The following is a 22,470-nucleotide window of genomic DNA, read 5'->3' on the forward strand; positions in this document are numbered from 1 at the left end:
CCCCTCCCCCAGGTTGGGGGACATCCTGAAGTCATGATCAAGATGAAGGGAAAGAGCTGAATCCAAACCCATTGCTGACTGCCTGTGAGCTCTGGCGAGGGGCTCTGGCTTCTGTGTGCCTCAGTTTTTTCATCTGCAGAGTGGGGGTAATAATGACAATGGCAGAGAAGCAACGGAGGTCAGGCTCTTAGCAAAGAAGTAGCCCCGGTCACTTGCAGCCCTGAAGTCTCTGTGTTGGCGTAATGAGGGGCATGGGCGGCAGACCTCCCAAGCGGGACCAGGCAATGGTAGGACTCCTCTTTAGCAGATGAGAACCCTGGGGTTCAGAGTGGTGAGGACCTGGTCTAGTGCTGCACAGCAGGAAGGTGGGGAGATGTGAGTTTGCATTCCCTGCCTGCTTCCCCTGGGGGGTTGGGGGCGGACTCCGTTCCCACTGCCACTGCCCTCCAAATAAACAAGCGTAAAATGCATCCCCCATCCAGGACACGGTCCTCTCCCTCCCCAAAAGCCACACAGTGACCCTGGGCTGGCCCTCTGGGCCCAGGAGGAGCCGCGTGTCCCCGTCGGGCATCTCTGAGCCGTGCTTTCTCGGTGGTGGAGCACAAAGGAGGGTAGCCGGGCAGAGAAAGAGGCCGACAGGCGAGGAGCCGGCTCCGCGGGCGCTTTTCTCCCCGCTTTCTTCCTCTCCTGGCTCTTTGTTAAGCTCCCTTTCAGCTGAGCCGGCAGAGCCTGGGTGTTCGGAGCTGACAATAATTGCTGCGTCTAGACAGTGTCTGGTATGAGGCCTCCCTCTCCCGCGCCTCCCCGGCCTCCCCGAGGCTCCCTTTCCCAGGCAGTACTGCCCGGCTCCACGCCCTTCCCCTCTCCGGCTGCCCCCCCCCCCACTCCTGCCTCCCTCCTGCTCAGGCCTCCACGGGCTCCCTCTCCCCATCCCACCTTGGGGCAGGCACACACTCACCCCCTTCCTTCCTCAAGGCCTGCAATCCTGGGGGACAAATCGGGTTTTGCTTTTGGCTCTGGCTGGGAGACTCTGGAGGAGGCTGTAGGCCCCCCGGACTAGGAGGCCACTCCCCTTGCTGGACTTGCGGCTGAGCCGGGCAGCTCTGGGACCCCTCCTGCTCCTGTACTCATCTCTCCTTCGGGACCTGGGTGGGAACCCGTAGGAATCAGCATAGGAGGGATTTAGGGTAGGTACAAGGAAGACCGTCGTGGCACCTCTGACCACCAGACTGGGATGGGGTGGTTGCAGGAGGTGTAGGGAGTGGGAAGTCACATTTCACAAGTCCTAAGGCCTGTTCCCGCCCCAGCTCTGATCAGCAACTCAGGACGGTTTCCCCAACAGCTTCCTCACGGTAAGCTTCCTCACGGTTTTCCTCCTCATGGTGTCAGAACGGACGCCCTCGGGCTGTCGAGACAGTGATAATCAGGGTTTGCTCAGCCCTTTCCCTGCTCCAACCACTGAGCAAACTCTACAAACATTCATTTACTTAACCTCCCACAGGTTATTTAATCTCATACACTATGAGAGACAGAGAGAAAGGGAATGAGCCTGTGATTTGTCCCATTTTACAGATGCGGAAACTGAGAACTAGAGAAGCTTAAGTAATTTGCCCGTGGTTGCAGAGCCAGCAAGTGGAGGAGCCCACAGACTCCAGCCCTATTAATTACCAATAGTACAAATATTAAATGCTTAGTGAATACCTGGGGCTGTGATCAGCACTTTACCCGTATTGTTTCCTTTAGCCTCACGACAATGTTAGACAGGACCCAAGGTTATGTCCATTATGCAGACTAAAAGAGCATGGCCGAGGGCTGCTGGGTGTGGCCAGGTGGTGACCTAGCTCCATGTCAGAGAGGCCTAGGAACCCAGAACCCTTCCATGGGCATTGCGCTGCATGTAAAAAACTTGACATGGAGTAGAAGTTTCTGTGCCATTTCTCACTTCTTCTCTCTGGGCTTTCTCAAACACCTCCTGGGCACACAGCCCTGGCCAGCCTGGGGCAGAGGCCAAGGTTGGGCTCTGTCTTCACCAGACCATGGCCTAGAGGAGGCTGGCCAGTTAGTCAGTTTCTGCCCCGAGTTGGAATTATGATGATGCTCGAGGGCCATGGGGCCTCTGGGAGTCCAGGGGAGGGGCCTAAATCCAAGAGGGCTTCCTGGAGAAGGTGGAATCAACACTGCCCCGGAAGATGAGTAAGAGTTAGGCCTAGAAGGGAGAGAGAGGTGTTCTTGGGAGAGGGACTCACACATAAGAAGGTCCCAGAGTGAGAGAAACACAGGGTAAGCTCAGAGGACCCAGGAACCCTGAGCAGCTTTGTCAGGCTGAACAGGAGTGAGGGCCAAGGAGGGAGGTGGGGGGGCAGAGCCACGAGGCTGGAGTCCACCTGATAGGAGGGGCCTCGATTGCCAGGCTGGCCGGGAGCTGGCATTTAACCCACGCAGGCAGGCAGGGCTGGGATAAGCAGGGGGACGGTGTAGGGGGCAGGCTGGGTGGTTTGGAGGGGCCCGACGTGTTGTACAAAGATGGCCTTCTCCAATGTCGGGGACTGGCCTCCGAGTGTGTCAATGCTCTTCCAGAAGCAGCGTGGGCAAGGGCCCGGAGGCGAGGGTAGCCTGGCGCGCTCCCGAAGGCAACAGAGCCATGCGCTGAATGACCGGCGGAAGGAAGCAAGGGATAGGGAGCAGCGAAGGTCTGGTGGCTCCGGAAGAGGATGAATTGGGAAGATTAATCTGGAACCTTCGCAGGAGGGCTCAGAAGGGCAAACCTGAAGGCAGCGAGGCTGGAAGGAGGCCACCGCTGAGTGGGTTTTCCTACCGTCCAGGCAGCTCTGTCCTCTTCAGCCCCTCCTCCCTTCTGTAGAGTCATTTTGATTCCGTACCTACTCCCTCCCCGTGGGCTGCCACCAGCTCCCTGCCCCCACCCCCAAGCCGGAGAGGGACAGAGGATGCTGGCCATTCATTCCTCATCCAGGCCATCGACGGTAATGTCAGACCTTATAACTGAACCTGTGCCCGAACACCTCTCGTGGCCACGGGGAGCTGACGCTGGCCCATCCACTGATGAGCTTGGCAAGACCCAGAGCGACGCGGCCACAGGCGTGGGTCATGGCTTCTCCAGACCCGACCCCAAGGGCACAGCATGGGCCTAAGAGGGAGCTGGGGACAGGCGGACACAGGACCTCCTGCCTGCAGGCAGCCACGGCGCGGTGCTGTGCACTGTTGATGTGATGCTCGGGGATCGCGGGATGGTGGAAGAGGAAAACAGGATCAGGCAGCGGATGTAAACCAGAGAGGGGGATGCTATGGGGGGACTGATGGCAGAGGCCTGGGTGGCACCGGCCTATCGTCTCTGACCCCAAATCCCTGGGCAGATGGTTTGAGAACACGGACTTTTTCCAGTGCTGGAAAGATGATCTGACACAGATACCGCCCATTTCCTAATGCCCCCCCCCAACAAGGTGTGGGGCCACCCCTGTAATCAAACACATTCACATGTCTGCCACAGAGCACACGAACAAAGGTGATGACACCTCGCCAAATCCCAGGTCCTCGTCTCGCCACCGGGGCCATGGTGCCAGGCTCCCAGGGTGGTCCTGAGAATTTGATGCCTCCCACGATACATGCCTGCCTGCAGCGCCCCAGACACAGGTGTCCCGCCCCCGCCCTTCGCACTTGCTGCTCCTTTCCAGAATATTCCTTTCCAGGATGGCTGTTTCACTTCCAGGTGGGCTCTGCTCGAAAGCCACCTCCTCAGGGAGGCTCCCCCTGGCCATGCCCATCTTCTCCTGCCACCCCCTGCACTCTTCTTCCTCTTCCTTCTCAGCGTCTACCACCTGACCTACAACTTAGTCAATAACTCGTTTATCAATAGCCTGCTCTCCCTCCGTGGAGTCTGAGCTCCTCGAGGGCAGGGCTCCTTTCTGCCGCCTGCTATGCCCGCAGCACCTAGGACAGTACCGCATGGGCAGGGGTGGGGGCGGCGGGGGCCCTGCCAGTCTCATTTCCGTCTGTTTGAGCACCCGGTACATCAGAAAGGCTCAATAAGGCTGAGCTGGTACCATCCTCATTACTGACGTTACTGATGCTTCTGTTCTTTCTATTATCATTATTATTATTATTATATTGTGATGTTCCTGAGCTGATCCCGGACCTTGGTTCTCCAGCCTGTGAAATGGGCATCCTGAGGAATGGGGCACCAGAAGCCGCCCCAGGGGCCGCTGCAGGAGAGACAAAGAAAGCCACCCGCCCACCTGGGGGAGCCTGCGCCCCTCACTGGAGAGAGAGGCCCAGGAGAAGCTTGGAGAACGCCAGCCCCAGCGAGCAGGGCTGCCAGAAGGCCATACATAATTCATTGCCAAATGGGGCTGCGGGCGGCTCTCCGCGCCGTGCGCCGGGGGCTCACTCTGCGCCTGGCACTTTGCTGACTGCTCCTCACACGTCCCCTCATTGCATCTTCGCGGGTTTGCCGGGTGCGATCCCGCCCCTCCCCCTGGCTCACCGAGGGGGAACCTGAGGTTCAGAGGATGCGGTGACCGCCGGAGTCACAGAGCTTCTCAGGGGCCAAGCTGGGCCTCAAGTCATCAGACTGGATTGCGATCCAGCAGCCCCGGTCCCCGCCTCTCTGTGGAGGGAAGAGGCAGCCCTGGGGAGGGCCTGGGGGGACAGAGGCGGACACCCGCATGCAGGGCAGGTGAGGAGAGGGGGGAACAGGCTGGATAACAGCAGGGTCTGCCATCCAGGGGCAGGCATTGTGTCCCCAACCTGCAGCCCACCTCCCCGTGCCCTCCACCCCTTCTGTGGCCATCAAGAGCACTGGCTCTGAAGTTTCAAGGGCTCAGTTTGCTCAGCTGTACAATGGGAATAGTAAGACCTACCCTTGGGCGGGCAGCAGAGGGACGGACAGACGGGAGCCGGCTCCAAAAGCAGCATCTGCCGAGGGGAAAAGCCAGTCCCCAAAAGTTACATACTCTGCGATTCTGTTTAGGTTGCATTTTGGAAAATAGCCACATTTTAACAATGTAGGACAGATGAGACATTGTCAGAGATTGGGGCGGCTGGATGGGGTTGAACTGGGGTGTGGTTCTAAGGGAACAATAGCCGAGAGCCTTGGGGGGATGGAAATGTTCTGTGTCCTGATGGGATGGAGGACACAGAGCCCTGTGACAAAACTGTACAGAACTCAGGACATGTGCCCAAGAGGAGGACTAGAAGCCGGGGGGAGTGGGGATGCGTTGGTGTGACCGTATCCCCGCCGTAATGTCATCCCTGGTTTTGTCAGACCTTTCTATGGGGGGAAATGGGGGGCAGGGTGCCTGGGCTCTCTCAACATTATTTCCCACAATGGCATCTCAATCTACACTTAGCTCAATAAGAATTTCGATTATAAAATGTCTCCTGGGTGCCTGGGTGGCTCAGTGGGTTAAGCCTCTGCCTTCAGCTCAGGTCATGATCTCAGGGTCCTGGGATCGAGCCCCACATTGGGCTCTCTGCTCAGCAGGAAGCCTGCTTCCCCCTCTCTCTCTGTCTACTTGTGATCTCTCTCTTGGTGTCAAATAAATAAATAAATAATCTTTAAAAAAAGATGTCTCCTGCTGGGGTACCTGGATGGCTTGGTCCATTGAGCGTCTGCCTTTGGCTCGGGTCATGATCCCCAGGTCCATGGATCGAATCCCACATCGGGCTCCCTGCTCAGTGGCGAGTCTGCTTCTCCCTCTCCCTCTCCCTCTGTGATTTCTCTCTCTCTCTCTCTCAAATAAATAAATGAAATCCTCTGGGAAAAAAAGAAAACGTCATCTGTCTATGCCTCAAAAGGGTTAAGGGAGTTGTTGCAAGCAGTACTCCCAGCCAGGCTAGGGACCAGGGGGCATTTGCCAGGCAGCTGGAGTTTTCCTCAGTGAATTGTTCTTCCTGCCTCACTCTGAGCGTCCCCAGTCTTCATTCCAGAATGTTCCTGTCTTCTTCCACCTTCCCATAGACAGGAATTCAATACTGCCCCATGAGACTCTAGATTAGACTCTGAAAGAGAACAAGGAAGGCCTTTGTCATCAGTCCGCCGTCTGCATCAGGCGGGGAACCCCGGCCATGCTCAGAGGCTCTCAGTCAGGATTGTGAGAACAGTGACCTCCACTCCTCCCCCACCCCCACGGTATCCTGCCTCCGGGAGAGTTAGGGGCTGTGCAAAGCATGTTGAGTATCAGGCAAGTGGGTCCTAGACCTAGCCGAGCTCGCTTCGCCAAGTAATTCTAGACAATCCCTACTCGCTCTTTGGTACTTAACTTCCTCATTCAAAGCACAAAGAAATTGGACTAGATGATCCTTAAGGGACCCCAGGGCCCATGATGCTGGCCAAGGAGGACTTTCTTTCACATTCTATGTACCTAAATGAGAAGAGCTTGGCCTCACGCCTGCCTCTGGTCCTTCCTGTGTGTGACCTTGGGCCCTCCCTGCTCTTCAGCATCAACAGAGCCAGAGGGTCACACAGCTCAGGTCATTCAGTCATTCAACAGACAGCCATGGAGTTCTTTCTTTGCCAAACAGTGGCACAGACACTGGAAGAAAAAAAGTGGGGAACAAAATACTGTCCTGGCCTTCGTGGAATTTGCGGTCTAGAATAAATCAAGAATTGCAGCTAAGGTTACACCAAGAAGGAGGGTGCTTGTCGGGGAAGGTGTGCTTTAGGCCCATTGTGAGGGCTTCCCTGAGAAGTGACAATTAAGCTGAGATCTGAGCAAGGAATTAACGCTAAGCCAAGGGGGTAGCCACGGGTAGTGGCTGCTCCCAAACAGGGGGCAGTGGGAACTGAGGCCCTGTGCAGACAGACAACAGAAGGGATCCTCTGAGATACAACATGAAGGGGAATTACCAGACTGGACTTGCATTTTGAAAATCTCCTCCCGTTTACCAAGAGGAGATGGGGAGCTCATGGGCCCTCATTGTTGCCTTGAATGATTTTCACCATGGTGTTGCTTCAACGTGGGCCAACATAAAACAAGGCATAAATTCCTTGTAGCTCTCGGACAACCATAAAACCGAGACAAATTGATCAAATACAAAATCAATTCAAATCCGATTAATTTTATGTGACATATTATACCTTTTGTTTGAAACCCTGTCCCCGGCTACAGTGGGAACATGGCCCGGCCACAGCAGCTTCTGAGTTTGTGGGGCAGAACACAGTGACCTTTTGAGTCCCGTCAAACTAGGCAGACAACTGAAGAGAAAAACAGAGGAGGAAATACCAGCAGGAAAGAACTTCACAAGAGAGTATCCCAAGGCCAACAAAGGCAGGGAGAGGCGCTCGGCTTCATGACTCCCCAGGGAAAGCCCAGGACCACGGTGGGCTACCACTTCCGGTACCGGCCTGGCTAAAGTGAAGAAGACTGACAGTATCGAATGTTGGTGGGCATGTGGAGCAACCGGAACCCCCCACACCCGGTGGGAGTGTGAATTGGTTAAACCACCATGGGAAGCGCGTCAGGAGCATGCCCTGCCCTCCAACCCACCATGTCCACCCCCGGGCAGAGACCTGACAGACGTGCTTCCCTTTGTCCACCAAAGGACGTGGACTATTCACAGCAGCACTATTGGTGATAGCCCTTGACGGAATGAACCCAGCTGTCCCACAGCTATAGGAAAAATGTAGGATACAAGAAGTGTTGACTATTCATAGGATGGATACCTATCCAGCTTTCAAGATGGATGATCCACCGCCATACACAACGATATAAAGGAAGTTCACGACCTTATGTACAAGAGATGTCTTTTATATAAACGACAAAAACAGGTAGAACTGGTCCCTGGCGTCAGGCATCAGGAGATGGAGAGGACCCTCATGGGGAGGAGGGATAATGACGAGGGATTTGGGAGGAGGAGAAAACCAATGGACTAGACAGTAGGGAAGTTGCTAGAAACAGCACTTTGGTTCCTCAGGACTCTGAATTCAACTGAGAGGCCAGATGTGGGGCAAGGGGAAGGGCCTAAGAAATACAACCCGGGGTCCCCTGGTCCCCCTTTCCTTGTCCACACAGACAGCCACCTAGCAAGAGGTAACCCAGGCGTATAGCCCACCCTGGGCAGACAGAACCTGAGGCTCCTCGTCCTCCTCCAGCCCCATGACACTGTCTTGCTGTTCTGCACTGGTGGGAGCCAGGGGTAAGAAAGGGGATGAGTTTACAGGCCAGGGGTCCTCTGGGGGAGAGGCCTTGCCTGCAGTGCTGGACGTTGGTAGGCAGCCCCTGGCCCCAGTTTCCAGGGAAGCATGAATCATCCACATTGGCACAAGCTGCCAGCCCCTACAAGCCTCAGGCCAGCTCAGCTCCAGCCCTGACTTTGAGGAGCCATTTGTTGGTGCCTTCCCCTCCTCTCCCCTCCCCTGCTGCTTTAGAGCAGGTAAACAGGGAGGGCCATTCCCTGATAGTGAAAAGTAGACAAATAACCCACTGCAGCCACCCTTGAGAAGGGCTGCGTCTGTCTGCAGGAAGCTCATGCTCCACAAAGGCCGGGGGGCTGAATGCTCAGCAGGGTAGAATGCTGTGTAGACGGCCAACCGGGGCCTCCCCACAGGAAGCTCACGGACAGGCTTCCCAGAAAATGGGATTGTTAAGAAGCACCCACTGCGGGCCCAGCCCTGGACACAGAGCATTGACGCACAACCTCATTTAATTCTCCCATGCACAGACCCCGAACCCAGATAAGACTATTTTTAAAATCAAGTCTGAGAGTATCTACCTTTTGGTTGGAGAGGCTGGTCCTTTTACATTAAATGTGCTTCATGTTGGAACTGGGTGTATGTCTACCACCCCGCTGTTTATTATCTATTCGTCCCCGCTCTTCTCCTTGCCTCCTTCACTGCCTTCCGTTGGGCTAATCGAGTATTTATAAGTACTCCATTTTGTCCGTTTACCTTTTAGCTACCCCTCTTTATATCTTCGGTTGCTCTAGGAGGGGTTCCAATACATATTCTTCAATTATCACCATTCACCTTCCAGTAATAAAACACCACTTCATATATTCTGTAAGAACTTTACAGAAGTAGAATTTTATTTTAGCCTCTCTTGTCTTTTGTATTATTGTGGTCATATATTTTGCTTTTGTGTGTTATAAATCCCAGACCGCACTGATATTTTTGCTTTAAAGAGTCCATCATTTTTAAAGAAGTTCAGAAAAGAAAACTTGTCTTCTGTATCCACTCACCTCTCATTACCCATGCCATTACCCCATCAATCTGAAATTCTATCTGGTAAGTCATTTCCCTGAAACCTAAAACCAGGGCACCTGGATGGCTCAGTCGGTTAAGTGTCCAACTCTTGATTTCGGCTCAGGTCATGATCTCAGGGTTGTGGGATTGAGCCCCAGGTAGGACTTCATGCTGGGCATGGAACCTTCTTAAGATTCTCTCTCTCCCTCTGCCCCTCCACCTCTAAAAAATAAATGAATAAATAAATAAATACATACATATATATGTAAGTAAGTAAATAAATTACTTTAAAAAAAAAAAAAACCTTAAAACCTTTCTTTGGCATTTCTTTTTCTTCAACAAGGGATTTGAACTCACAACTCTGAGATCAAGACCTGAGCTGAGACCCAGTCCACACTTAACCACTGAACCACCCAGGCGGCCCTGTCATTTCTTATCATATGGGTCTCCTGGCAACAAATTCTCTGCTTTTATTTAACCAAGAATTTAAATCTTTTTCCATTTGGAAAAACATTTCACTCATAGCGTCCTGAATTAACAGGTTTTCCTTTCACCATTTTCCTTTCACCATTTGCTCCATTGTCTTCTGACTTACATTATTTTTATGAGAAGTCTGTTGTCTCTTGCATCATTGTTCTTCTGTGCATAATTTTCTTGGTTTTTTTTTTTTTGTTAGTTTTTTTCTTTTCTTTTTATTTTTTTCAGCTGCTTCCCAGATTCTCTCTTGATTGTGGTCAGCAGTCTGACCACGATGTGCCTAAGCATGGTCTTCTTTGTAGTTATCATGATTACGGCTTAGTGAACATCCTTGACCATTTTTTCAAACATGGAACATTCTCAGCCAATATTTTTTCATCACATATTATTTTCCTGCCCTACTATCTCTCTTTCTTCCCCTGGGACCCCAGTTACATGTGTGTTAAGACTTCTCAATCCCATCCTACAGGTTATGGAGGTTCTGTTCATTTTTTGTTAACTATTTTTCTCTTTGTGCTTCAGTGTGGTTTATTTCCATTGATTTGTCTTTAAAGATTTATTTATTTACTTGAGTGAGAAAGCTTATGAGCAGGGGGTGAGGTAGAGGGAGAGGGAGAAGTAGACTCCCTGCTGAGCAGGGAGCTGGATGTGGGGCTCCTTCCCAGGACTCTTGAGACCATGATCTGAGCCAAAGGCAGGCACTTAACTGACTGAGCCACCCAGGTGCTCCTATTGATCTGTCTTTAAATTTACTTGTCCTTGGGGCGCCTGGGTGGCTCAGCTGGTTAAGCACTTGACTTCTAGTTTCAGCTCAGTCATGACCTCAGGACCATGACATTGAGCCCCCAAGTTGGACTCTGTGCTCAGCAGGGAGTCTGCTCAAGATTCTCTCTCTCCCTCTTTCTCTCCACCCCATACTCTCTTCCTCTTGCTCTCAAAATAAATAAATTTTTTTAAATAAATCTTTTAAAAATATAAATTTACTGGTCCTTTTTGTTGGGTCTAATCCCATCCAGTGGATGCTTAGATGGCTTTTAATCCCATCGAATAAATGTTTGACTTCTGAGATATTGGTGTAACAGTTTAGAATTTGATCTGATTCTTTTTTTTTTTTTTTAAGATTTTATTTATTTATTTGACAGACAGAGATCACAAGTAGGCAGAGAGGTAGGCGGGGCGGGGAGGGGAAGCAGGATCCCTGATGAGCAGAGAGCCCGATGCAGGACTAGATCCCAGGACCCTGGGATTATGACCTGAGCCGAAGGCAGAGGCTTTAACCCATTGAGCCACCCAGGCATCCCTTGATCTGATTCTTTTTTTTTTTTTTTAGAAAGTTTCCTTATCTCCTTTGTTATTGTTTGAAATATGCTCTCCCCCCAAAAGATATGCTGAAGTCCTAACCCCCAGAACCTCATAATGTGACCTTATTTGGAAATAGGGTCATTACAGATGTAATTAGTTAAGATAACGTCACACTGGAGTAAGGTGGGTCCTCAATCCAGTATGACTAGTGTCCTTGTAAGAAGAGGAAAGAAGGACACTTGGGTGGCTCAGTCATTTAAGCATCTGTTTTCGGCTCAGGTTATGATCTTAGGTTACTGGGATTGAGCCCCATATTGGGCTCTCTGCTCAGTGGGAGTCTGCATCTCCTTCTTCCTCTTCCCCTCTGTCCCTTGCTCATGCTCTCTCTCTCTCTCTCAATTAAATAAAATCTTTTTTAAAAAAAAGAAAGAAAGAAAAAAGAAAGAAAGAAAGGAAGGAAGGAAGGAAAGAAGGAAGGAAGGAAGGGTGGGAGAAAGAGACAGAGAAAATACCTTGTGAAGAGGGAGTAGAGATTGGAGTGATTCACATATAAGCCAAGGAGCAGCATCAATGATTGCCAGCCATTACCAGAAGCTAGGAGATAGGCATGGAACAGATTGTTACTCAGGGCCCTCAGAAGAAACTAACCCCATCAACATCTGGATTTCAGACTTCTAGCCTCTGGATCTGTGAGAAAATAAATTTTTGTTTTAAGACACTCAGTTTGAGGTACTTTATTCTGGAAGCCCTAGGAAACTAATGTACTCCTAAAATTTCTCATGTCTTCATCCATTATAATTGCCTTTCCCCATAGACTCTTTAACCAATGTATTATAATGATTTAAAAGTTTGTTTACTGGGGTGCAACTGGGTGGTGTAGTTGGTTGAGTGTCTGTCTTCTCTTGGTTTCAGCTCAGGCTGTGATCTCTGGGTTGTGGGATTGAGCCCCATGTTGGGCTCCACCCAGCACAGAGTCTGCTTGGGATTTTCTTTCCCTCTCCCTGCCCCTCCTGCTTGCGTGCTCTCGTCGACTCTCTCAAATAAATAAATATATCTTTATATATATAAGTAAATATATCTTTAAATTTAAAAAAAGATAAAGTTTACTTAGTAATTCCAACATCTGTGTTGTCTTTGATCTGTATCTACTGACTTAAAAATTTTTTTTGTCTATGTGTCACATTATCCTGTCTCATTCCATATCTAGTAATTTTTAATTTTATGCTGGACATTGTGTGATACAATGTAGAGGCTCTGGGTTGTGTTATCTTCCTCTGAAGAATTCTGCATATTGTTCTATCAAATTTTTGGCCCTTCTCCTTGGTCTTGTGGAGGCTTGGTGTCAGGCTTCATCAGGACAGACTTCATTAACACTTCTAAGTTATTGTCTCCCAGGTTCTCACTGAAAAGCCTGTGTGTTTTACAAAATACTCCAACTTGATGAAATTTGAACTAGAAAATCTGTTTCCTCAATGCCAAGTAGCTGCAGAAATCTCTGCTCAGCATTTTCAGTCTTCCAGCTGTGTTTTCTCCTTGGAGTCAGGACCCATGCCAGAGTCAGCCAAGGATTTAGGGGAGTTTTCTCCCTCTGTGACTCTCTTTTCTGGGATGTTTCTCTCTCAATTTCCAGCTTCTCTAGAGGTTCCAAACTCCAATTTCCTACTCTTCAGCTAATTCAGTTTCTGATTTCTGCTTATGTTCAATTCCCCTATGCACTGCATCAACCAGAGAATGTCTTCAGGGGAAAAGCCAGATAAATATGTCTCTCATCAGTATGGTTTCCTTGTTTCAAGGGTCATATCTCTTCCAGTTTCTGCCTGCTTCTGGTCACTCTCCAGTAGTTACAAACAAATCTGTTTTATATATTTATCCAGATTCTATCACTATTACCAGCAGCAAGTTAATCTGATATAAGATTCTCATCTACTATCATCAAGTCTGTGCTTTGTAAATCACTACATTATGCTAAGACTTATAACTTAGCGCTCATGTTAGGTCTAGTTTTAGACTTGACATTGGAAGCGATATGGTTTAGTGGGAAGCACAGCCTGTTTTGTTGTGGTCTGGAGCCAGCTAGCCCTGACATTGAGCCTCGACCCTGATACTTCGCTGGACAAAGTCCTTTATCTCACTGAGCTTCAGTGGCCTCGCCTGTGTAACAAGAATAAGAGTCTCCATCTTACAGGATGAGGAATGGAAATAACGGAAGGGAAAGCCCAGCACCAGGCCTGCACATGATCAAGTATTCCACAAATGGGAGCTATTATTACCAGTGAATTACATGATTTGGTTTTTATAAGTAAAGATCCCCAAATGACTTGAGAGTCAGCTCGACCCAATATTGCCTTGAATAAGTTCCCACCCTATTCTGTTGATAGATTTTTAAGATACAAGGTGATGTCCTCAAGTTTGGTCTTCACAGTCAATGTCAAGGGTGTATGGGGAGACCTGCACTATCTGGGATGGAATGAACCACACCTTCTGCATCAGAGAAAGTCCCCATTTAGGGCACCAGTGAGGACCCCTGCTAGCTCATGTCTGGGCTAAGTCAGGTCCTGATTGAACGGGATATGCTGGGCAGGGTGACACACACTCATCAGTGGTGACATGCACTCACCAGGCTTAAACTGCAACCCAAGTAGAAATCAATATACTTGGTATTTAAGGGGATGTCCTCTGATGCAGCACAAGCTGCTGACACAGAGGCCCAAACAGGTGCCTTGGCAGCGGGGCCCACTGTCTTCATGCTGAGCTGCCGAGCCAAGGCTGCGTTCTGGATCAGTTCTGTGGCTTGGGCAAGTCTCTGGCCCTCTCTGAACTTCCTCCACTAAGACATGACCTCTGAGCTCCCTCTTGACACAGGATCAGATCCCTAGTCACAGACTTCCCTCCAGCAGGCCAAGGGAGGTTGGGCACCTCACTTACAACAAACAGATAAACCAAAGCAAACCAAGCAACCGAGCCCAAACTCCCTCTGCCTCAGTTTCCCTGTGGGTAGCCCAGGATGCACATACCCTCCCCTCTCTTCTGCACCAGGTTGTCACGGGGCCCTTGAAAATGACCAAGTACTTGGAAGGTCAGAATAAAATGCACATATTCCACCCCAAATCGACAGCCTTCCATTGTGCTGGGCAACCTCCACAGTCTTTATAAGGGCAAGGAGGGGAAATGGAGCCAGCCCCCCTTGGGAAAAAAAAAATGAGAGCTTTCAAAGAGAGACAAATAACTTGCAATTTAAATGCATAAGAGACCAGGCTGTGTCACCACATATGCAGATTGATGCAAATGATATGCAAATGGCCCAGAGTCAGCTTGGGTTTGCCAATGTCCTTTGCCAAATAGCCAGTTATGGGGTTCAGCCAGGACCAGTCTGTGCCAGAAGCTCACATCTGGGGCCCAGAGGCCTTGGGGTGAATATCTGGTTGCACTTCCTCCCGAATGCTTTCCAAGACCTAGCAGGATGCAGCCCCTCCCTCTGCCCCTCAGGGCTTGGATCCTACCTCCTGATTCTCTGCAAGGGTGGCACCCTTGCTCCCTTTAGACTGTGAGCTCCGGAGCCCAGGGGCTCCCTCTAGCTCCCCACCACGCCCCCAGCCTGGGGCAGAGCCTGGCACCTAGCAGCCACTCAGGGGCCTCAGGCTGAGCCAATGCAGGAAGGCACGATGGGTGGGGGAGATCATTCCTTTGTGTTGTTGTTTTAAGATTCTATTTATTGGGGCGCCTGGGTGGCTCAGTGGGTTAAGCCGCCGCCTTCAGCTCGGGTCATGATCTCAGGGTCCTGGGATCGAGCCCCGCGTCGGGCTCTCTGCTCGGCGGAGAGCCTGCTTCCTCCTCTCTCTCTGCCTGCCTCTCTGCCTGCTTGTCATCTCTCTCTGTCGAATAAAAAAAAAAAAAAAAAAAAGATTCTATTTATTTATTTGAGAGAGAAAGAGAATGCAAATGGGAGGGGGAGAAGCAGAGAGGGAGAGAGAGTGAATCCCAAGCAGACTCCCCACTGAGCTTGGGAGACATGGGGCTTGATCTCATGACCTAAGCCGAAATCATGAGTCGGATACTTAACCGACTGAGCCACCCATGCACCCCATGGGGGAGTTAATTTCTAAGTCCTGCTTGAACCAAGAAGAGGCTGAGCCCTCTTCAGAGGCTCTGGGTGCTGTCACCCAACAATCCAGCCTCAGTTCCCTGTTGGCAGTGAAGATGAAGGGATTGACATTTGCAAGTGATTTCCCTAATTTGTGAATTAGAAAAGGTTCCACATGGCTGACGTAAGGACATCTCTACTCCTCTCTTTCCTTCTGTCATCCTTTCTGGGGGGAGCCCAGACCTCACCTAGAGGTGGTGTACAAGAAGTATTGGTTGACAACTGAATGAATGCACGAGTGCGTTATGAACAAACAAACAAGGTGTCTCCTGGCTTTCCAAAAACCGCCCATAATCCGAAGCCCATTCTACGCCCCTCCCGGATGTTCAGCCACTGATCTTTGTCTACTGTTGCAGCAATTATGAATTTTCTTTGGTGCAATGTGGTGGACAGTCCTGACCCGTGCTGACGAGCGTGCCACCTCAAGCAGATGCTTTTCGGCCTAAGGTATTTTTCCAAAGCCTCCTGAAGCCACCAGCACAGCTCAGAAGTGTGGGAGAGGGGGCGCCTGGGTGGCTCAGTCCATTAAGCCTCTGCCTTCACCTCCAGGTATGGTTTCAGGGTCCTGGGATGGAGCCCCGTGTCGGGCTCACTGCTCAGCAGGGAGTCTGCTTCTCCCTCTCTCAGCTCAGGCTCTCACTCTGTCTCTCTCAAATAAATAAATAAAATCTTAAAAAAAAAAAAAAAAAAAGAAGTGTGAGAGAGTAAAGGTACCCTTAGCAGCCTCTTGCCATGGAGGGCAGGAGCCATTGGACAGATGTTCCCACCTCCCATCCTCTGGGTGACTATTCTGGAAGGCATTCCGTATGCTGCCAGGGTTCCTGGCTGCATATGTCTCTCCTTTGCCTGCAGCTGGGCAGGATACCCACGTTGATCCTCCTCCAAGCCCAGCCCTGCTTTCCTGCCTCCTGGGTCATGTCACTCAGGCTCTGCTCTCAAGGGACCCCAAATTAGGACAGGGTCAGTTCCCCAAATCTGGTCACACCCATGGCTGTGCAATCTCATGGAAAGGCTACTCATGCAAAGGTAGAAAATAGACGGAGGGCAGCTCGCCTTCACGGCCAAAGCAAACGATTTCATTTATAAACCAATGCCAAGTGTGTTGAACAAGCACTCATTCATTCATTCGTTCAGCATAGAATTCTTGGCCTCCTGCTCTGTGCAGGATACAGCAGACAAGGCCTCCCTCTGCACTGCTCACAGCCAAAAGAAATAGGACTCAAGAGGCGCCTGGGTGACTCAGTCGTTAGGCGTCTGCCTTCAGCTCAGGTCACGATCCGGGGTCTTGGGACCAAGCCCCACATCTGGCTCCTTGCTCAGCAGGAAGCCTGCTTCTCCCTCTCCCACTCCCCCTGCTTGTGTTCCCTCTCTTGCTGTGTCCTTCTCTGTCAAATAACTAAAATCTTAAAAAAAAAAAAAAAAAAAAAGAAAGAAAGAAAAGAAAAGAAATAGGACTTGAGTCATGAATGCAAACCACATAGGTAATTTAAAATTTGGGGGCAGCTTCATTAAAACGAAATTTAAAAAAACTGGTGGCATTCATCCCAATAATATTTGTATTTAACCTAATATATCCAAAATATTATGATTGTGACATGTCACAAATATTACAATTATTACCGGGATTTTTTTTTCATACTTCGAAGTCTTGGAAATCTGGCACGGTTTAACACTCAAGGCACATCGAAATTCAGACCAGCCACATTTCAAGTATTCGCTCAGTGGCGATTAGGTGGCTAGCGGATGCCCCTAGACAGCGCAGGCAAGCCCTGGCCTGGTGTGACTTTGGGCAAGTCCCGCCAGAGTGTGTCCTCACCAGAGAGAGATCTCAGAGGGAATGTGCTACGTAAACACAGTGAGTGGCGGCTGCAACCATTTCATCCATCTATGAAAGGACCCCTCAGGTTTGGGGAAACACATACTCAGCTTTCCTTGTGCAAAAAGATCTCTCTCCAAACTTGGAACATTGGAACCCCAGTCCACCAGGAGAGGAGGGGAGAGTTGGAGAAGGAGTCGGTGACCAAGTCCCCCCCGCACTCCCCTGCTCCATGCCCCCCACAGCCCAGACAGGGCAGCTCAGCTCTTGGGAGGGCTAATTAGAGTCCATTTGTTCCCAAATGACCTGCCACCTCCCTATTAAAATGCCAGAGGAGAGTTCCGCTCCTGTGGGGCAGGGCTGGTGTCTGCCAGGCAGAAGGTTGGCTGAGGTTAGGTTGAGTGATGGGGCTGTAACAGCGGCCTTAATTTTGTGAAATCCGAGGCTGCCATTCGGGGCTGGTTGTGGGGGAACGCTGGCTGGCTCCTTCACACATCAGATACACATTTACCAACGCCTCGCATGTTTGTGCTGTGACCGTGAGGATGCTGGAGACACAGAGAAAACAACAGGGCCTGGGGCCCGGAGAGGGTAAGTCTGGTCTAGCAGGCCCGTCCACAAGCCAGCGGACACAGCACAGCCGGTGTAGGAGGCAATCAGCAAGGTCCGAGAAGGGTGAGAGGGAGGGATGCCCACAGTCTGGCTGGACATCGGATGGTACCCACAATAGGCTGGTCCCAGCCCAGGCTAGGTCTCGAATGTTCTCTGAGACTCCTGCTCCGAACAGCAGGACGGCCTCCGGAACCCTGACTCGGTTTTGCTGGGGCCTTTGGCAAAATCACCAATTAGCTGAAAACGCAGCAATGGCATTTCTTTTACTGGGCATTCACGGGCCTCTCGTGATGCTCTGCTGTGGGTAGTCAGAGATGCAAAAGAGGTTGGAAACAAACGAAAACCACAGGCCTCCCTTTCTGGTAGAAATGTGAGTTACACAGCAGAAAACCCTCCTGCTACAAAATACGACTTGGAGATGGTGGTTAAAATCTAACAAACATCCTTCTAAATGCATGGCTGAGCCTGCAAGAAAGGAAGTGAGCTCCCCAGGGATAAAAACAAAGACGTAGCTGAAAACCAGAGCAGGAATCAGGAGGGCTCAGCTCGCTGCTGGGCTGCACAGGGGGGAGGTATGACGGTGGGGGGTGGGGGGGAGGGGTGCAGGGCTGTGGGTCTCAGCAGCCTGGGGACTGGATTTTACAGTCCTCATGGGGACAAGAAATAAGACTTTGGGCTCCACAGAGCAGAGAGTTGTAAATGAGACCCACCTCCAAGCCAGCCTCTTCAGACTTCTACTCTCGATGAAAAGGATTAAAAACAAACCAAAAAAACAACTCTCCGCTCACACAAATTACCAAGAAACTCTCTGCCACAGCCTGGACTTAGGGTAGGACACAGACTGGGAATGTGGAACCAGAGACTTAGCCTCCAGGGGGCTGGAATTTAAATTTACCCTTCCCAGTGTGTTCCAGAGACCCAGAAGGCAAGAACTTAACACCCACAGGGATCCCTGGCTGGAGATGCCCTGTGCACGAGGCAGAGACAAATGTGAACACTCACCAGAGGGCCTTGAACGTCAACCCAAGCTCAACGCACAGACAAAGGTCCCTGCAGATGAGCTCACAAAGAAAAAATTACAAAACCATGGCAGTAATAAGACAAAGTCAATGATAAAACCAACAGGAGGTTTGGACACCCTCTCTTCCCCCAACCCCAAATCTGCCACAACCTCACATGATAGATCCGTCCAGGAAAGAGACTACAAAACAGCTGTGATTAAAATGACTAAGAAGTTCTGAGAAATATCAAAAAGAATTAAATATAATGAAAAAAGAGCCAGGGTTTCTGGTTAGAGAAAGCAGATCAAACACAGGCATGTATCGCTGCTCCCTCCTGAAACTCCTTTAAAATGGCAGAAAAGGAATTCTTCAAATGCTGCAGTGGCGAAGAAAATGGGGTAATTTTGAAATTGGAAAAGAGATCGATGAATGGGAACCAACTTAATGGATGCGAAGAACTGAGTCCTGAGGCAGCAGTGAGGAAAGTCTAGAACTCCTCAGAAGCTCAGGAATCCAGTACCAGGTACTTCTGGCACCAAGGGGGAAAGAGCAGGGGTTTTGTTGAAAGAGAGTTTACAGAGCAGTTAGTAACCCAGAGCCCATCCCCCAAGCTGACCGCCCTTACTACACCCCAACAATCACAAGAGAAGACAGATGATTTATTCCCCAGAGTGGGTAAAACCAAGGGACTCTGTACTGGAAAAAATCAGACCCAGCTAGGGCCAGGGGCTTCTCACCAAAAATGGGGGAATGAATGAAAGTCTTCAAGTCAAGTCTCCATAGTCCCAACTGGCAAACAGGCTTAGTATGACCCTCCGGGCAGGAGACTGAAATTTCTGAGAAGCCCAGGAGGAAAGACCTAAAGACACAGACATCTGAAGTTTCCCAATATCAGATCACTCAGCAGTGGATTTTTTTTTTTTAAGATTTTATTTAATTATTTGACAGAGAGAGAGACAGTGAGAGAGGGAACACAAGCAGGAGCAGTGGGAGAAGGAGAAGCAGGCTTCCTGCTGAGCAAGGAGTGTGATGCTGGACTCGATCCCAGGAACCCGGGATCATGACCTGAGCCAAGGGCAGATGCTTAATGACTGAGCCACCCAGGTGTCCCTCCTGTGGAGTTTTTGGTGGGCAAACCAAACCTCAGCCCTGAGTTTCTGAGCAACCTCTGTGTGCAGAAGATAAGGATCACCAGGCCCAGAAGAGAAGCTCCTAACCCGGAGCCAAACAACAACAAATAGATAAAAAGCAACTTTGGAGGGAACACAGATGATGATGACTAGGAGAAGAAAAATGAAAAAAAAAAAAAAACCAAAACCAAATCACCAGTATCATCAAAGACATGAGACATATAGCACACATGAAACAAGTCCAGTATATTATTAAAAAAGAACATTCTAAGAACAAAAAAATATCTCTTGGGTAGAATAAATGAAAAGCTTAGTGAAAGGATTGGAAGAAAAGTTTGCAGATGAGGTAATAACCCAGAAAGCAGAGGAAAAGCACAAAGGAGAGAAAAGACATGAAAATTAGAGAATCAGCCTGGGAGATCAAACATCCAAATAAGAGGAGTCCCAGAAAGAACAGAGGAAATAGAAGAGAATGGTAATCATCAAATAAGTCATTAAAGTAAATGTCTATGAATTAAATAACATGAGTTTCCAGATGGAAAATGCCCACTAAGTATCCAACCAAGTGGATTAAAATATTTGCACACTGAGACACATCGTTGTGCAATTTCAGATCACTAAGAATAAATGAAAAATCATATAAGCTCTTAGAGAGTGAAAAGTTAGGTTTTACACAAAGCATCAAGAATCAGAATGGCATCACACTTCTTACAGCGCCACTGAAATTAAACCAGAATGGAGCTAATGCCTTTAAAATCCTGAGAAAAATGTATTTCAAACGTTAAGTTCTATACCCAGATAAACTATCAATTAATAGTGACGGTAGAGTAAAAACATTTTCAGAAATGGGGCACCTGGGTGGCTCAGTGGGTTAAAGCCTCTGCCTTCAGCTAAGGTCATGATCCCAGGGTCCTGGAATCAAGCCCCACGTCAGGGTCTCTGCTCCACAGGGAGCCTGCTTCCTTCCCTCTCTCTCTTTCTCTGCCTGCCTCTCTGCCTACTTGTGATCTCTCTCTCTGTCAAATAAATAAAAATTTTAAAAAAAAGATTCTCTCTCTTCTTCTGCCTCTCTTGCCACCCACCCACTCCTTCTCACATTCTATAAATAAATAAATAAATAAATAGAATACTTTTAAAAAATCAACTCCAGGGGCGCCTGGTCACTCAGTGGGTTAAAGCCTCTGCCTTTGGCTTGGGTCATGATCCCAGGGTCCTGGGATAGAGCCCCACATCAGGCTCTCTGCTCAGCGGGGAGCCTGCTTCCTCCTCTCTCTGCCTACTTGTCATCTCTGTCTGTCAAATAAATTTTAAAAATCTTAAAAAAAAAAATCAACTCCTGCTAGCATTTATACCTCTTGACCCCATTGTTTTCCCTGAGGCTGCTGGTGCTTGAACTGCCATGGGATCCACTCAGCTCACAGGTGTGTGCAAGACAGTGCCACAAGATCAATCAGTTGTGATTAACATCAACAAGTGGCCAGCACATTTGTGTACCTTCATACTGGGTCTCTCTCCCTTCATTTTCTCTTGCTCCAGCTTTCCATGGGTTGTATTCCCTCAAGCATCAGTGGCACTTGACTTCCACCTGAGTTCTGTTTACTGAGGCCCCAGAAACCAGACCTTTGATTAGGATTTGGTGTTGGGTTATTCACACATCATGCTTAATTGGGAAAGACTAGATGTTTTCTCTTTAAGGTCAAGAACAATAATGTCTCCCCTCACTACTCTTATTCAACAACCAGTGCAGTAAGACAAGAAAACAAGACATATAGCTTGGAAAGAAAGAAAGAAATCTGCTTCTATTCGCACATAAATAATTGCCCAAGTAAAAAGTCCCAAAGAACTAATACGTTTAGCAAAATTACATAAGCCAGTATATTAAAAAGTGTATTCTTATATACTCATAATTAATAATTGGAAATGGTATTTAAGAAATAGTATTGGAAGGGTGTCTAGGTAGCACAGTTGGTTGAGCATCTGACTCTTGGTTTCAGCTCAGGCCATAATCTCAGTCATGAGCTTGAGCCCCACATCAGTCTCCATATTCAGTGCAGAGTTCGCTTAAGACTCTCTCTCCTTTTGCCCCTCCTTGCCTCAAATAAATAAATAAATAAATAAATAAATAAATAAATGTTTTTAAAAAAGAAATAGCCCTGGAAAAAATGAAATACTTGGATATATCTGTATGCTGAATACTAATGAAAGAAATTTTAAAACATCTCAATAAATGGAGAGCTATACTGTGTTCATGGATTGGAGGCCTCAGTTTTGTTAAGCTGTTATCACCAAATTGATGTATAGATTCAATATAATTCCAAATAAAATATTTATGGGCTTTTTGGTAAAAGCCAACAAGTTCATTCTTAAATTTACATGAAAAGGCAAAGGAACTCAAATAACAAAAACAACATCAAAAAAGAACAAAGTTTCAGAACTCACACTAGTTTTCAAGATCTTCTATAAGGCTACTGTAGTTAGTGTGGACATTTCATCCAGGAACATTGTTAAATTCACTTATTAATTCTAATCATTTATTTACTAATTTGTATGGATCTTCTATCAGTACCACGTCTATGGATAGTGACAGTTTGTTCTTTATTTCCAATTGTTATACTTTAAATTTATTTTTCTTGCTTTATTGGAAGTCCCAAACTTTCATCAACAGTAGAATATATAGCCAATTTGTGGTATATTCATGCATTGAAATATGAACCAATGTTAAGACTGATCAAATTAGGGGTGCCTGGGTGGTTCAGTTGTTAGGTGTCTGCCTTTGGCTCAGGTCATGAACCCAG

Source organism: Mustela putorius, unplaced genomic scaffold, assembly GCF_011764305.1.
Source record: "Mustela putorius furo isolate JIRA1106 unplaced genomic scaffold, ASM1176430v1.1 tig00000596_pilon_pilon_pilon, whole genome shotgun sequence".
Taxonomy (NCBI): domain Eukaryota; kingdom Metazoa; phylum Chordata; class Mammalia; order Carnivora; family Mustelidae; genus Mustela; species Mustela putorius.